We start from the raw sequence: 13435 nt of genomic DNA on the forward strand, positions 1-13435 counted from the left end.
CCTCTGTTAAACTACTACGCTCGCCAAGGGTCATCAAGGGTGACAACGCCTGCCCACATGTGTTTCGTCAGCACCCCCCCCCCCCCCCCCCACTCCAAAACGGAGGAGTAAAACTCAAAAAAGTCCCCTCGGCCCACCAATAACCAAAAGCCCAATCAAGGCAATCTCTTTCTCATGCCTCTATCTGAAAAGTTGGATAAAATCTTCAATGAAAAAAAAAGTATTTTAAAGAAATCCCTTATTCCGAGGTCACCGTAGCCACCAGATCCAGTCTGTAACCGCTTCAGTCACCCGGATCCAGTCCGTATCCAGAGAAGATGGTGGATCAACACCTAGAAAGGACCTCTATGGCCCAGAAACACAGCGGAGACCGTGACAACTAGATGAGCCGCAGATACAAATCCCCTGTAAAGACCACCTGGACAAGACCACAGGAAACAGATGATTCTTCTGCACAGTCTGACATTCCTGCAGCCTGGAGCTGATCTACTGGTTTCGTCTGACAAGGGGAGAACTGTCTCCCCGACTGAGCCTGGTTTCTCACCGGGTTTTTTCTCCATCTTTTCACCGATCGAGTTTTGGTTTCTTGCCTCTGTCGCCTCTGGCAGGCGGAGCTTGGGACACTTCATGTACAGAGATATCGTTGACTTGATTGCAAATTATTGCACAGATACTATTTAAAACTGAACTTAGCTGAATGATGTCATCAAAGAGTTCAATAACGAAATGCCTTTAACTGTCATTTTGCTTTTTGACGCACTGTGTTCCTAATTAATGTTGTTCAGTTGCATTGACGCAATACTTTTTGTTTAAAGCGCAATTTAAAAAAAAAAAAAAAAAAAAAAGAGTCCAAACAATGACCCCTGCTACGGGTAGTGTTCCAAGTGTTATGCGACTTCAGCTAATGATGGGTCCATCAGAAATTTTACGGTGCTAGGGCTGGGTCTGCGTCAGAAGAAGCCATGCATTGTTTAGTTATGTCAGTGCAGTGCCGTCGGTTGGGGGAGAAACGGCAGCATGCACGGCTCCTCGTTAGTATAGTGGACAGTATCTCCGCCTGTCACGCGGAAGACCGGGGTTCGATTCCCCGACGGGGAGAGCTGGTTCTTTTCGTCTTCCGAACGATCCATCCAAAATTTTTGGTTGGAGTCGCAGGTCACAGAAGGAGTTCTGCTTCGACGTCAGCCCGAGCCAAAGGACATGCGTTGGCCGGGAATCGAACCCGGGTCAACTGCTTGGAAGGCAGCTATGCTCACCACTATACCACCAACGCAGGTGGAAGTCAGCAGCTTTATTGACGCACTGTGTTCCTAATTAATGTTGTTCAGTTGCATTGACACAATACTTTTTGTTTAAAGCGCAATTTAAAAAAAAAAAAAAAAAAAAAAAAGAGTCCAAACAATGACCCCTGCTACGGGTAGTGTTGCAAGTGTTATGCGACTTCAGCTAATGATGGGTCCATCCGATATTATTCCATCCAAAAGTTTTGGGTGGAGGCACAGGTCACAGAGGGAGTTCTGCTTCGACGTCAGCCCGAGCCAAAGGACATGCGTTGGCCGGGAATCGAACCCGGGTCAACTGCTTGGAAGGCAGCTATGCTCACCACTATACCACCAACGCAGCAGGCACTCAGCAACTTGCGCCGTCAGTAAGAAGGCTCGAAGTGCACGAGTCGCCGATAGGGCTAGAGGAGCAGATGAGATCTTTGTTCGGACCCGTCACTAAAGAGAGCCTTCAAGAATTTGCATCCCGTCACGTACAAGAAAACGCTGCCTTCCCATCCGGCTAAATAAACACGAAGTGGTCAAACGCAGAGAGTGCCCATTCAGACGATGACCAGGGGCAAGCCCTCTCGCAGCATGCTGGCGGACGGTCAAACTGATTCTGCTCTTGACATTTCGATGTAGCTCTGCAGTGAGCAGAGCACCCAAAAATACAGGTCACTCGCAAAAGTTCCCCTCCACGGAAATCTTTAGTAAAAGGCGAAAGATTTATGCGACAATGAAGAGAAACTCGAGCTGTGTCTCCAAACGCTCGGGCCTGTGCGCTGCCTCTGTTAAACTACTACGCTCGCCAAGGGTCATCAAGGGTGACAACGCCTGCCCACATGTGTTTCGTCAGCACCCCCCCCCCCCACTCCAAAACGGAGGAGTAAAACTCAAAAAAGTCCCCTCGGCCCACCAATAACCAAAAGCCCAATCAAGGCAATCTCTTTCTCATGCCTCTATCTGAAAAGTTGGATAAAATCTTATATGAAAAAAAAAGTATTTTAAAGAAATCCCTTATTCCGAGGTCACCGTAGCCACCAGATCCAGTCTGTAACCGCTTCAGTCACCCGGATCCAGTCCGTATCCAGAGAAGATGGTGGATCAACACCTAGAAAGGACCTCTATGGCCCAGAAACACAGCGGAGACCGTGACAACTAGATGAGCCGCAGATACAAATCCCCTGTAAAGACCACCTGGACAAGACCACAGGAAACAGATGATTCTTCTGCACAGTCTGACATTCCTGCAGCCTGGAGCTGATCTACTGGTTTCGTCTGACAAGGGGAGAACTGTCTCCCCGACTGAGCCTGGTTTCTCACCGGGTTTTTTCTCCATCTTTTCACCGATCGAGTTTTGGTTTCTTGCCTCTGTCGCCTCTGGCAGGCGGAGCTTGGGACACTTCATGTACAGAGATATCGTTGACTTGATTGCAAATTATTGCACAGATACTATTTAAAACTGAACTTAGCTGAATGATGTCATCAAAGAGTTCAATAACGAAATGCCTTTAACTGTCATTTTGCTTTTTGACGCACTGTGTTCCTAATTAATGTTGTTCAGTTGCATTGACGCAATACTTTTTGTTTAAAGCGCAATTTAAAATAAAAAAAAAAAAAAAAAGAGTCCAAACAATGACCCCTGCTACGGGTAGTGTTCCAAGTGTTATGCGACTTCAGCTAATGATGGGTCCATCAGAAATTTTACGGTGCTAGGGCTGGGTCTGCGTCAGAAGAAGCCATGCATTGTTTAGTTATGTCAGTGCAGTGCCGTCGGTTGGGGGAGAAACGGCAGCATGCACGGCTCCTCGTTAGTATAGTGGACAGTATCTCCGCCTGTCACGCGGAAGACCGGGGTTCGATTCCCCGACGGGGAGAACTGGTTCTTTTCGTCTTCCGAACGATCCATCCAAAATTTTTGGTTGGAGTCGCAGGTCACAGAAGGAGTTCTGCTTCGACGTCAGCCCGAGCCAAAGGACATGCGTTGGCCGGGAATCGAACCCGGGTCAACTGCTTGGAAGGCAGCTATGCTCACCACTATACCATCAACGCAGGTGGAAGTCAGCAGCTTTATTGACGCACTGTGTTCCTAATTAATGTTGTTCAGTTGCATTGACACAATACTTTTTGTTTAAAGCGCAATTTAAAAAAAAAAAAAAAAAAAGAGTCCAAACAATGACCCCTGCTACGGGTAGTGTTGCAAGTGTTATGCGACTTCAGCTAATGATGGGTCCATCCGATATTATTCCATCCAAAAGTTTTGGGTGGAGGCACAGGTCACAGAGGGAGTTCTGCTTCGACGTCAGCCCGAGCCAAAGGACATGCGTTGGCCGGGAATCGAACCCGGGTCAACTGCTTGGAAGGCAGCTATGCTCACCACTATACCACCAACGCAGCAGGCATTCAGCAACTTGCGCCGTCAGTAAGAAGACTCGAAGTGCACGAGTCGCCGATAGGGCTAGAGGAGCAGATGAGATCTTTGTTCAGACCCATCACTAAAGAGAGCCTTCAAGAATTTGCATCCCGTCACGTACAAGAAAACGCTGCCTTCCCATCCGGCTAAATAAACACGAAGTGGTCAAACGCAGAGAGTGCCCATTCAGACGATGACCAGTGGCAAGCCCTCTCGCAGCATGCTGGCAGACGGTCAAACTGATTCTGCTCTTGACATTTCGATGTAGCTCTGCAGTGAGCAGAGCACCCAAAAATACAGGTCACTCGCAAAAGTTCCCCTCCACGGAAATCTTTAGTAAAAGGCGAAAGATTTATGCGACAATGAAGAGAAACTCGAGCTGTGTCTCCAAACGCTCGGGCCTGTGCGCTGCCTCTGTTAAACTACTACGCTCGCCAAGGGTCATCAAGGGTGACAACGCCTGCCCACATGTGTTTCGTCAGCACCCCCCCCCCCCCCCACTCCAAAACGGAGGAGTAAAACTCAAAAAAGTCCCCTCGGCCCACCAATAACCAAAAGCCCAATCAAGGCAATCTCTTTCTCATGCCTCTATCTGAAAAGTTGGATAAAATCTTATATGAAAAAAAAAGTATTTTAAAGAAATCCCTTATTCCGAGGTCACCGTAGCCACCAGATCCAGTCTGTAACCGCTTCAGTCACCCGGATCCAATCCGTATCCAGAGAAGATGGTGGATCAACACCTAGAAAGGACCTCTATGGCCCAGAAACACAGCGGAGACCGTGACAACTAGATGAGCCGCAGATACAAATCCCCTGTAAAGACCACCTGGACAAGACCACAGGAAACAGATGATTCTTCTGCACAGTCTGACATTCCTGCAGCCTGGAGCTGATCTACTGGTTTCGTCTGACAAGGGGAGAACTGTCTCCCCGACTGAGCCTGGTTTCTCACCGGGTTTTTTCTCCATCTTTTCACCGATCGAGTTTTGGTTTCTTGCCTCTGTCGCCTCTGGCAGGCGGAGCTTGGGACACTTCATGTACAGAGATATCGTTGACTTGATTGCAAATTATTGCACAGATACTATTTAAAACTGAACTTAGCTGAATGATGTCATCAAAGAGTTCAATAACGAAATGCCTTTAACTGTCATTTTGCTTTTTGACGCACTGTGTTCCTAATTAATGTTGTTCAGTTGCATTGACGCAATACTTTTTGTTTAAAGCGCAATTTAAAAAAAAAAAAAAAAAAAAAAGAGTCCAAACAATGACCCCTGCTACGGGTAGTGTTCCAAGTGTTATGCGACTTCAGCTAATGATGGGTCCATCAGAAATTTTACGGTGCTAGGGCTGGGTCTGCGTCAGAAGAAGCCATGCATTGTTTAGTTATGTCAGTGCAGTGCCGTCGGTTGGGGGAGAAACGGCAGCATGCACGGCTCCTCGTTAGTATAGTGGACAGTATCTCCGCCTGTCACGCGGAAGACCGGGGTTCGATTCCCCGACGGGGAGAACTGGTTCTTTTCGTCTTCCGAACGATCCATCCAAAATTTTTGGTTGGAGTCGCAGGTCACAGAAGGAGTTCTGCTTCGACGTCAGCCCGAGCCAAAGGACATGCGTTGGCCGGGAATCGAACCCGGGTCAACTGCTTGGAAGGCAGCTATGCTCACCACTATACCACCAACGCAGGTGGAAGTCAGCAGCTTTATTGACGCACTGTGTTCCTAATTAATGTTGTTCAGTTGCATTGACACAATACTTTTTGTTTAAAGCGCAATTTAAAAAAAAAAAAAAAAAAAGAGTCCAAACAATGACCCCTGCTACGGGTAGTGTTGCAAGTGTTATGCGACTTCAGCTAATGATGGGTCCATCCGATATTATTCCATCCAAAAGTTTTGGGTGGAGGCACAGGTCACAGAGGGAGTTCTGCTTCGACGTCAGCCCGAGCCAAAGGACATGCGTTGGCCGGGAATCGAACCCGGGTCAACTGCTTGGAAGGCAGCTATGCTCACCACTATACCACCAACGCAGCAGGCATTCAGCAACTTGCGCCGTCAGTAAGAAGACTCGAAGTGCACGAGTCGCCGATAGGGCTAGAGGAGCAGATGAGATCTTTGTTCAGACCCGTCACTAAAGAGAGCCTTCAAGAATTTGCATCCCGTCACGTACAAGAAAACGCTGCCTTCCCATCCGGCTAAATAAACACGAAGTGGTCAAACGCAGAGAGTGCCCATTCAGACGATGACCAGTGGCAAGCCCTCTCGCAGCATGCTGGCAGACGGTCAAACTGATTCTGCTCTTGACATTTCGATGTAGCTCTGCAGTGAGCAGAGCACCCAAAAATACAGGTCACTCGCAAAAGTTCCCCTCCACGGAAATCTTTAGTAAAAGGCGAAAGATTTATGCGACAATGAAGAGAAACTCGAGCTGTGTCTCCAAACGCTCGGGCCTGTGCGCTGCCTCTGTTAAACTACTACGCTCGCCAAGGGTCATCAAGGGTGACAACGCCTGCCCACATGTGTTTCGTCAGCACCCCCCCCCCCCCACTCCAAAACGGAGGAGTAAAACTCAAAAAAGTCCCCTCGGCCCACCAATAACCAAAAGCCCAATCAAGGCAATCTCTTTCTCATGCCTCTATCTGAAAAGTTGGATAAAATCTTATATGAAAAAAAAAGTATTTTAAAGAAATCCCTTATTCCGAGGTCACCGTAGCCACCAGATCCAGTCTGTAACCGCTTCAGTCACCCGGATCCAATCCGTATCCAGAGAAGATGGTGGATCAACACCTAGAAAGGACCTCTATGGCCCAGAAACACAGCGGAGACCGTGACAACTAGATGAGCCGCAGATACAAATCCCCTGTAAAGACCACCTGGACAAGACCACAGGAAACAGATGATTCTTCTGCACAGTCTGACATTCCTGCAGCCTGGAGCTGATCTACTGGTTTCGTCTGACAAGGGGAGAACTGTCTCCCCGACTGAGCCTGGTTTCTCACCGGGTTTTTTCTCCATCTTTTCACCGATCGAGTTTTGGTTTCTTGCCTCTGTCGCCTCTGGCAGGCGGAGCTTGGGACACTTCATGTACAGAGATATCGTTGACTTGATTGCAAATTATTGCACAGATACTATTTAAAACTGAACTTAGCTGAATGATGTCATCAAAGAGTTCAATAACGAAATGCCTTTAACTGTCATTTTGCTTTTTGACGCACTGTGTTCCTAATTAATGTTGTTCAGTTGCATTGACGCAATACTTTTTGTTTAAAGCGCAATTTAAAAAAAAAAAAAAAAAAAAAAGAGTCCAAACAATGACCCCTGCTACGGGTAGTGTTCCAAGTGTTATGCGACTTCAGCTAATGATGGGTCCATCAGAAATTTTACGGTGCTAGGGCTGGGTCTGCGTCAGAAGAAGCCATGCATTGTTTAGTTATGTCAGTGCAGTGCCGTCGGTTGGGGGAGAAACGGCAGCATGCACGGCTCCTCGTTAGTATAGTGGACAGTATCTCCGCCTGTCACGCGGAAGACCGGGGTTCGATTCCCCGACGGGGAGAACTGGTTCTTTTCGTCTTCCGAACGATCCATCCAAAATTTTTGGTTGGAGTCGCAGGTCACAGAAGGAGTTCTGCTTCGACGTCAGCCCGAGCCAAAGGACATGCGTTGGCCGGGAATCGAACCCGGGTCAACTGCTTGGAAGGCAGCTATGCTCACCACTATACCACCAACGCAGGTGGAAGTCAGCAGCTTTATTGACGCACTGTGTTCCTAATTAATGTTGTTCAGTTGCATTGACACAATACTTTTTGTTTAAAGCGCAATTTAAAAAAAAAAAAAAAAAAAGAGTCCAAACAATGACCCCTGCTACGGGTAGTGTTGCAAGTGTTATGCGACTTCAGCTAATGATGGGTCCATCCGATATTATTCCATCCAAAAGTTTTGGGTGGAGGCACAGGTCACAGAGGGAGTTCTGCTTCGACGTCAGCCCGAGCCAAAGGACATGCGTTGGCCGGGAATCGAACCCGGGTCAACTGCTTGGAAGGCAGCTATGCTCACCACTATACCACCAACGCAGCAGGCATTCAGCAACTTGCGCCGTCAGTAAGAAGACTCGAAGTGCACGAGTCGCCGATAGGGCTAGAGGAGCAGATGAGATCTTTGTTCAGACCCGTCACTAAAGAGAGCCTTCAAGAATTTGCATCCCGTCACGTACAAGAAAACGCTGCCTTCCCATCCGGCTAAATAAACACGAAGTGGTCAAACGCAGAGAGTGCCCATTCAGACGATGACCAGTGGCAAGCCCTCTCGCAGCATGCTGGCGGACGGTCAAACTGATTCTGCTCTTGACATTTCGATGTAGCTCTGCAGTGAGCAGAGCACCCAAAAATACAGGTCACTCGCAAAAGTTCCCCTCCACGGAAATCTTTAGTAAAAGGCGAAAGATTTATGCGACAATGAAGAGAAACTCGAGCTGTGTCTCCAAACGCTGGGGCCTGTGCGCTGCCTCTGTTAAACTACTACGCTCGCCAAGGGTCATCAAGGGTGACAACGCCTGCCCACATGTGTTTCGTCAGCACCCCCCCCCCCCCCCCACTCCAAAACGGAGGAGTAAAACTCAAAAAAGTCCCCTCGGCCCACCAATAACCAAAAGCCCAATCAAGGCAATCTCTTTCTCATGCCTCTATCTGAAAAGTTGGATAAAATCTTATATGAAAAAAAAAGTATTTTAAAGAAATCCCTTATTCCGAGGTCACCGTAGCCACCAGATCCAGTCTGTAACCGCTTCAGTCACCCGGATCCAATCCGTATCCAGAGAAGATGGTGGATCAACACCTAGAAAGGACCTCTATGGCCCAGAAACACAGCGGAGACCGTGACAACTAGATGAGCCGCAGATACAAATCCCCTGTAAAGACCACCTGGACAAGACCACAGGAAACAGATGATTCTTCTGCACAGTCTGACATTCCTGCAGCCTGGAGCTGATCTACTGGTTTCGTCTGACAAGGGGAGAACTGTCTCCCCGACTGAGCCTGGTTTCTCACCGGGTTTTTTCTCCATCTTTTCACCGATCGAGTTTTGGTTTCTTGCCTCTGTCGCCTCTGGCAGGCGGAGCTTGGGACACTTCATGTACAGAGATATCGTTGACTTGATTGCAAATTATTGCACAGATACTATTTAAAACTGAACTTAGCTGAATGATGTCATCAAAGAGTTCAATAACGAAATGCCTTTAACTGTCATTTTGCTTTTTGACGCACTGTGTTCCTAATTAATGTTGTTCAGTTGCATTGACGCAATACTTTTTGTTTAAAGCGCAATTTAAAAAAAAAAAAAAAAAAAGAGTCCAAACAATGACCCCTGCTACGGGTAGTGTTCCAAGTGTTATGCGACTTCAGCTAATGATGTGTCCATCAGAAATTTTACGGTGCTAGGGCTGGGTCTGCGTCAGAAGAAGCCATGCATTGTTTAGTTATGTCAGTGCAGTGCCGTCGGTTGGGGGAGAAACGGCAGCATGCACGGCTCCTCGTTAGTATAGTGGACAGTATCTCCGCCTGTCACGCGGAAGACCGGGGTTCGATTCCCCGACGGGGAGAGCTGGTTCTTTTCGTCTTCCGAACGATCCATCCAAAATTTTTGGTTGGAGTCGCAGGTCACAGAAGGAGTTCTGCTTCGACGTCAGCCCGAGCCAAAGGACATGCGTTGGCCGGGAATCGAACCCGGGTCAACTGCTTGGAAGGCAGCTATGCTCACCACTATACCACCAACGCAGGTGGAAGTCAGCAGCTTTATTGACGCACTGTGTTCCTAATTAATGTTGTTCAGTTGCATTGACACAATACTTTTTGTTTAAAGCGCAATTTAAAAAAAAAAAAAAAAAAAAGAGTCCAAACAATGACCCCTGCTACGGGTAGTGTTGCAAGTGTTATGCGACTTCAGCTAATGATGGGTCCATCCGATATTATTCCATCCAAAAGTTTTGGGTGGAGGCACAGGTCACAGAGGGAGTTCTGCTTCGACGTCAGCCCGAGCCAAAGGACATGCGTTGGCCGGGAATCGAACCCGGGTCAACTGCTTGGAAGGCAGCTATGCTCACCACTATACCACCAACGCAGCAGGCATTCAGCAACTTGCGCCGTCAGTAAGAAGACTCGAAGTGCACGAGTCGCCGATAGGGCTAGAGGAGCAGATGAGATCTTTGTTCAGACCCGTCACTAAAGAGAGCCTTCAAGAATTTGCATCCCGTCACGTACAAGAAAACGCTGCCTTCCCATCCGGCTAAATAAACACGAAGTGGTCAAACGCAGAGAGTGCCCATTCAGACGATGACCAGTGGCAAGCCCTCTCGCAGCATGCTGGCAGACGGTCAAACTGATTCTGCTCTTGACATTTCGATGTAGCTCTGCAGTGAGCAGAGCACCCAAAAATACAGGTCACTCGCAAAAGTTCCCCTCCACGGAAATCTTTAGTAAAAGGCGAAAGATTTATGCGACAATGAAGAGAAACTCGAGCTGTGTCTCCAAACGCTCGGGCCTGTGCGCTGCCTCTGTTAAACTACTACGCTCGCCAAGGGTCATCAAGGGTGACAACGCCTGCCCACATGTGTTTCGTCAGCACCCCCCCCCCCCCACTCCAAAACGGAGGAGTAAAACTCAAAAAAGTCCCCTCGGCCCACCAATAACCAAAAGCCCAATCAAGGCAATCTCTTTCTCATGCCTCTATCTGAAAAGTTGGATAAAATCTTATATGAAAAAAAAAGTATTTTAAAGAAATCCCTTATTCCGAGGTCACCGTAGCCACCAGATCCAGTCTGTAACCGCTTCAGTCACCCGGATCCAATCCGTATCCAGAGAAGATGGTGGATCAACACCTAGAAAGGACCTCTATGGCCCAGAAACACAGCGGAGACCGTGACAACTAGATGAGCCGCAGATACAAATCCCCTGTAAAGACCACCTGGACAAGACCACAGGAAACAGATGATTCTTCTGCACAGTCTGACATTCCTGCAGCCTGGAGCTGATCTACTGGTTTCGTCTGACAAGGGGAGAACTGTCTCCCCGACTGAGCCTGGTTTCTCACCGGGTTTTTTCTCCATCTTTTCACCGATCGAGTTTTGGTTTCTTGCCTCTGTCGCCTCTGGCAGGCGGAGCTTGGGACACTTCATGTACAGAGATATCGTTGACTTGATTGCAAATTATTGCACAGATACTATTTAAAACTGAACTTAGCTGAATGATGTCATCAAAGAGTTCAATAACGAAATGCCTTTAACTGTCATTTTGCTTTTTGACGCACTGTGTTCCTAATTAATGTTGTTCAGTTGCATTGACGCAATACTTTTTGTTTAAAGCGCAATTTAAAAAAAAAAAAAAAAAAAAAAGAGTCCAAACAATGACCCCTGCTACGGGTAGTGTTCCAAGTGTTATGCGACTTCAGCTAATGATGGGTCCATCAGAAATTTTACGGTGCTAGGGCTGGGTCTGCGTCAGAAGAAGCCATGCATTGTTTAGTTATGTCAGTGCAGTGCCGTCGGTTGGGGGAGAAACGGCAGCATGCACGGCTCCTCGTTAGTATAGTGGACAGTATCTCCGCCTGTCACGCGGAAGACCGGGGTTCGATTCCCCGACGGGGAGAACTGGTTCTTTTCGTCTTCCGAACGATCCATCCAAAATTTTTGGTTGGAGTCGCAGGTCACAGAAGGAGTTCTGCTTCGACGTCAGCCCGAGCCAAAGGACATGCGTTGGCCGGGAATCGAACCCGGGTCAACTGCTTGGAAGGCAGCTATGCTCACCACTATACCATCAACGCAGGTGGAAGTCAGCAGCTTTATTGACGCACTGTGTTCCTAATTAATGTTGTTCAGTTGCATTGACACAATACTTTTTGTTTAAAGCGCAATTTAAAAAAAAAAAAAAAAAAAGAGTCCAAACAATGACCCCTGCTACGGGTAGTGTTGCAAGTGTTATGCGACTTCAGCTAATGATGGGTCCATCCGATATTATTCCATCCAAAAGTTTTGGGTGGAGGCACAGGTCACAGAGGGAGTTCTGCTTCGACGTCAGCCCGAGCCAAAGGACATGCGTTGGCCGGGAATCGAACCCGGGTCAACTGCTTGGAAGGCAGCTATGCTCACCACTATACCACCAACGCAGCAGGCATTCAGCAACTTGCGCCGTCAGTAAGAAGACTCGAAGTGCACGAGTCGCCGATAGGGCTAGAGGAGCAGATGAGATCTTTGTTCAGACCCGTCACTAAAGAGAGCCTTCAAGAATTTGCATCCCGTCACGTACAAGAAAACGCTGCCTTCCCATCCGGCTAAATAAACACGAAGTGGTCAAACGCAGAGAGTGCCCATTCAGACGATGACCAGTGGCAAGCCCTCTCGCAGCATGCTGGCAGACGGTCAAACTGATTCTGCTCTTGACATTTCGATGTAGCTCTGCAGTGAGCAGAGCACCCAAAAATACAGGTCACTCGCAAAAGTTCCCCTCCACGGAAATCTTTAGTAAAAGGCGAAAGATTTATGCGACAATGAAGAGAAACTCGAGCTGTGTCTCCAAACGCTCGGGCCTGTGCGCTGCCTCTGTTAAACTACTATGCTCGCCAAGGGTCATCAAGGGTGACAACGCCTGCCCACATGTGTTTCGTCAGCACCCCCCCCCCCCACTCCAAAACGGAGGAGTAAAACTCAAAAAAGTCCCCTCGGCCCACCAATAACCAAAAGCCCAATCAAGGCAATCTCTTTCTCATGCCTCTATCTGAAAAGTTGGATAAAATCTTATATGAAAAAAAAAGTATTTTAAAGAAATCCCTTATTCCGAGGTCACCGTAGCCACCAGATCCAGTCTGTAACCGCTTCAGTCACCCGGATCCAATCCGTATCCAGAGAAGATGGTGGATCAACACCTAGAAAGGACCTCTATGGCCCAGAAACACAGCGGAGACCGTGACAACTAGATGAGCCGCAGATACAAATCCCCTGTAAAGACCACCTGGACAAGACCACAGGAAACAGATGATTCTTCTGCACAGTCTGACATTCCTGCAGCCTGGAGCTGATCTACTGGTTTCGTCTGACAAGGGGAGAACTGTCTCCCCGACTGAGCCTGGTTTCTCACCGGGTTTTTTCTCCATCTTTTCACCGATCGAGTTTTGGTTTCTTGCCTCTGTCGCCTCTGGCAGGCGGAGCTTGGGACACTTCATGTACAGAGATATCGTTGACTTGATTGCAAATTATTGCACAGATACTATTTAAAACTGAACTTAGCTGAATGATGTCATCAAAGAGTTCAATAACGAAATGCCTTTAACTGTCATTTTGCTTTTTGACGCACTGTGTTCCTAATTAATGTTGTTCAGTTGCATTGACGCAATACTTTTTGTTTAAAGCGCAATTTAAAAAAAAAGAAAAAAAAAAAAAGAGTCCAAACAATGACCCCTGCTACGGGTAGTGTTGCAAGTGTTATGCGACTTCAGCTAATGATGGGTCCATCCGATATTATTCCATCCAAAAGTTTTGGGTGGAGGCACAGGTCACAGAGGGAGTTCTGCTTCGACGTCAGCCCGAGCCAAAGGACATGCGTTGGCCGGGAATCGAACCCGGGTCAACTGCTTGGAAGGCAGCTATGCTCACCACTATACCACCAACGCAGCAGGCATTCAGCAACTTGCGCCGTCAGTAAGAAGACTCGAAGTGCACGAGTCGCCGATAGGGCTAGAGGAGCAGATGAGATCTTTGTTCAGACCCGTCACTAAAGAGAGCC

General features: G+C 47.9%; 17 non-coding genes across 17 annotated transcripts; all 17 read right to left on the reverse strand.

Annotated features, from left to right (window-relative positions):
• Positions 1-1201: 1201 nt before the first annotated feature.
• trnag-ucc (transfer RNA glycine (anticodon UCC)) lies at positions 1202-1273 on the reverse strand. Its single transcript has one exon. It is a non-coding gene; the product is annotated as a tRNA-Gly (tRNA).
• Positions 1274-1548: 275 nt separating this feature from the next.
• trnag-ucc (transfer RNA glycine (anticodon UCC)) lies at positions 1549-1620 on the reverse strand. The gene has a single exon. It is a non-coding gene; the product is annotated as a tRNA-Gly (tRNA).
• Positions 1621-1905: 285 nt separating this feature from the next.
• Positions 1906-2020, reverse strand: LOC127980228 (U5 spliceosomal RNA). Its single transcript, XR_008159262.1, has one exon. It is a non-coding gene; the product is annotated as a U5 spliceosomal RNA (small nuclear RNA).
• Positions 2021-3587: 1567 nt separating this feature from the next.
• On the reverse strand, positions 3588-3659 carry trnag-ucc (transfer RNA glycine (anticodon UCC)). Its single transcript has one exon. It is a non-coding gene; the product is annotated as a tRNA-Gly (tRNA).
• A 285-nt stretch (positions 3660-3944) lies between these two features.
• LOC127980229 (U5 spliceosomal RNA) lies at positions 3945-4059 on the reverse strand. The gene has a single exon (XR_008159263.1). It is a non-coding gene; the product is annotated as a U5 spliceosomal RNA (small nuclear RNA).
• A 1228-nt stretch (positions 4060-5287) lies between these two features.
• Positions 5288-5359, reverse strand: trnag-ucc (transfer RNA glycine (anticodon UCC)). Its single transcript has one exon. It is a non-coding gene; the product is annotated as a tRNA-Gly (tRNA).
• Positions 5360-5629: 270 nt separating this feature from the next.
• trnag-ucc (transfer RNA glycine (anticodon UCC)) lies at positions 5630-5701 on the reverse strand. The gene has a single exon. It is a non-coding gene; the product is annotated as a tRNA-Gly (tRNA).
• Positions 5702-5986: 285 nt separating this feature from the next.
• On the reverse strand, positions 5987-6101 carry LOC127980230 (U5 spliceosomal RNA). Its single transcript, XR_008159264.1, has one exon. It is a non-coding gene; the product is annotated as a U5 spliceosomal RNA (small nuclear RNA).
• Positions 6102-7327: 1226 nt separating this feature from the next.
• trnag-ucc (transfer RNA glycine (anticodon UCC)) lies at positions 7328-7399 on the reverse strand. The gene has a single exon. It is a non-coding gene; the product is annotated as a tRNA-Gly (tRNA).
• A 270-nt stretch (positions 7400-7669) lies between these two features.
• On the reverse strand, positions 7670-7741 carry trnag-ucc (transfer RNA glycine (anticodon UCC)). Its single transcript has one exon. It is a non-coding gene; the product is annotated as a tRNA-Gly (tRNA).
• Positions 7742-8026: 285 nt separating this feature from the next.
• On the reverse strand, positions 8027-8141 carry LOC127980231 (U5 spliceosomal RNA). Its single transcript, XR_008159265.1, has one exon. It is a non-coding gene; the product is annotated as a U5 spliceosomal RNA (small nuclear RNA).
• Positions 8142-9367: 1226 nt separating this feature from the next.
• trnag-ucc (transfer RNA glycine (anticodon UCC)) lies at positions 9368-9439 on the reverse strand. The gene has a single exon. It is a non-coding gene; the product is annotated as a tRNA-Gly (tRNA).
• A 271-nt stretch (positions 9440-9710) lies between these two features.
• On the reverse strand, positions 9711-9782 carry trnag-ucc (transfer RNA glycine (anticodon UCC)). The gene has a single exon. It is a non-coding gene; the product is annotated as a tRNA-Gly (tRNA).
• Positions 9783-10067: 285 nt separating this feature from the next.
• LOC127980232 (U5 spliceosomal RNA) lies at positions 10068-10182 on the reverse strand. Its single transcript, XR_008159266.1, has one exon. It is a non-coding gene; the product is annotated as a U5 spliceosomal RNA (small nuclear RNA).
• Positions 10183-11750: 1568 nt separating this feature from the next.
• Positions 11751-11822, reverse strand: trnag-ucc (transfer RNA glycine (anticodon UCC)). The gene has a single exon. It is a non-coding gene; the product is annotated as a tRNA-Gly (tRNA).
• A 285-nt stretch (positions 11823-12107) lies between these two features.
• Positions 12108-12222, reverse strand: LOC127980233 (U5 spliceosomal RNA). The gene has a single exon (XR_008159267.1). It is a non-coding gene; the product is annotated as a U5 spliceosomal RNA (small nuclear RNA).
• A 1028-nt stretch (positions 12223-13250) lies between these two features.
• trnag-ucc (transfer RNA glycine (anticodon UCC)) lies at positions 13251-13322 on the reverse strand. The gene has a single exon. It is a non-coding gene; the product is annotated as a tRNA-Gly (tRNA).
• Positions 13323-13435: the final 113 nt, after the last annotated feature.

This window comes from Carassius gibelio, chromosome B19, assembly GCF_023724105.1.
Source record: "Carassius gibelio isolate Cgi1373 ecotype wild population from Czech Republic chromosome B19, carGib1.2-hapl.c, whole genome shotgun sequence".
Classification (NCBI taxonomy): Eukaryota; Metazoa; Chordata; class Actinopteri; order Cypriniformes; family Cyprinidae; genus Carassius; species Carassius gibelio.